This window comes from Schistocerca nitens, chromosome 1, assembly GCF_023898315.1.
Source record: "Schistocerca nitens isolate TAMUIC-IGC-003100 chromosome 1, iqSchNite1.1, whole genome shotgun sequence".
NCBI classification, from domain to species: domain Eukaryota; kingdom Metazoa; phylum Arthropoda; class Insecta; order Orthoptera; family Acrididae; genus Schistocerca; species Schistocerca nitens.
Window position 1 is genome coordinate 1,302,793,007 of NC_064614.1, and position 2,260 is coordinate 1,302,795,266.

General features: G+C 44.3%; 1 pseudogene; it reads right to left on the bottom strand.

The window, feature by feature from the left end:
* Positions 1-1,668: 1,668 nt before the first annotated feature.
* Positions 1,669-1,786, bottom strand: LOC126212865 (5S ribosomal RNA; annotated as a pseudogene).
* Positions 1,787-2,260: the final 474 nt, after the last annotated feature.

The window sequence follows — 2,260 nt, forward strand, 5'->3', positions numbered from 1 at the left end:
TTTCTATATAGTTTGTCGATAAGGAGCGAGAAAGCTGAACGTTTGAGGTCGGTAGATCATAAGTAGTAGTGTAATACGAATTGGTTTCCAGCCAGGCTCCTGCATAGGTCCTTTTATGAAATCGGCAGAATGTAGGCGGGCGTTCTCATACAGCCGCAACACTATTTGTAGTTTCCTAGGTCATTTTTCGTATGCTGCGACCGCGAGGCCCCTCAGTTATGAAACAGATGCCATCTGCGATGGACGTATCTTTGGGATGCAGTTCTTAACACATAATATTTGCCCCACTAGATGCATAACATTAGATTTTAAGGACTTCTCTGTGTTAGTACCAACCATTATTTTCTGTTTATGAGGTTAATATGTAGTGATTCAAATCCCCGCATGACCAAACTGATTTAGGTTTTCCTTTATTTCCTTAAATGGACTTTTTTGCCATTTTTGTTGGTCTGTCTGCTCATCTCTTAAGGCTTCTTTTTCTCGGGAATGAGTAGAGGTATCGAGTTGAAATTTTCGTCAAATACTAATCTCTACTGTGCCTTGGAGGTATAACAAATTCTAATGCAATGCAGTCAAAACACGGCCGCTTGCAAAGATCCCCTTCTTTTCAAGAACCGGAGGAGGTATCAAATTGAAATTTATGTCAAATAAGGTCTACGCTCATCAAGTGATGCTGAGGGAATTAGATTAGGAAATCAGACACTTAACGTAGCAGATGAGTTTTGCAATTTGGGAAACAAAATAACTGATGATGGTCGAAGTTAGGATATAAAATGTAGACTGGCTATGGCGAGGAAAGCGTTTCTGAAGAAGAGAAATTTGTTAACATCGAGTGTAGATTTAAGTGTCAGGAAGTCCTTTCACAAAGTATTTCTATGGAGTGTAGGCATGTATGGAAGTGAAACGTGGACGATAAATAGTTTAGACAAAAAGAGAATAGAAGCTTTCGAAATGTGGTGCTACAGAAGAATGCTGAAGATTAGATGGGTAGATCACATAACTAATGACGAGGTATTGAACAGAATTGGGGAGAAGAGAAATTTGTGTCACAACTTGACTAGAAGAAGGGATCGGTTGGCAGGACATTTTCTGAGGCATCATGGGATCACCAATTTAGTATTGGAGGGCATGGGGAGGGTGAAAATCGTAGAGGGAGACCAAGAGATGAATATACTAAGCAGTTTCAGAAGAATGTAGGTTGCAGTAGTTACTTGGAGATGAAATTGCACAGGACAGAGTAGCATGGAGAACTGCATCAAACCAGTCTCTGGACTGAAGACCCCAAAAACAATAACAACAACAACGGTCCCTTGGTGGTGTAAATAATTTAAGCTTCTAAATCAATGCAGTCAAATATATGATTATCTATCATCTGTCACATAGTTTGATGCTCGCAAACTCACGTATGAGATCCTCTAGGGGAAGAACTTATCCTTATGGCACCCGTCTTGGTATTAAATGGTAAGAGCACTCCGTCTTCAGGCCACGAGTGGTCTACCGGGACCATCCGACCGCCGTGTCATCCTCAGTGGAGGATGCGGATAGGAGGGGCGTGGGGTCAGCACACAGCTCTCCCGGTCGTTTCGATGGTATTCTTGACCGAAGCCGCTACTATTCGGCCGAGGAGCTCCTCAATTGGCATCACGAGGCTGAGTGCACCCCGAAAAATGGCAACAGCGCATGGCGGCCTGGATGGTCACCCATCCAAGTGCCGACCACGCCCGGCAGCGCTTAGCTTCGGTGATCTCACGGGAACCGGTGTATGCACTGCGGCAAGGCCGTTGCCATTAAATGGTAAGAGACATATTAAAATTGATATGTGATGGTATACGCCTTACGATGTCAATGTCTGAGGGTACCGTGCTATAGTTATTTATGAGGTGCAGCCTAGAACGTGGGCGAGATGTGATTCCACGGGACACGTGACAGCAGCGCCGAGTGGCACAGCTACCGACGGGGGCGGGGCTGTTGTCCCACCCACTGCGTCACAGCTACCGACAACGTAGGTCGCTGCAACTCGTGGAGCGCCAGCTACGACATCGCAGGCAGTTATTACGGACACTGCTGGCCACGTCGAAGAGGACGCACGAATGCGTAAGGACAGTCCAGAAGAAACTCTATAAGATGCATTAGTTTTGAATACATTATGGGAGTGGCAGTGATCCATATATTACAAATATTTACTACTAAAAACAGTCTTGATCACGATTTATTTATCAAGGTGATGGCTCATAGTATTATAATTTTAAATTCCTTCCAT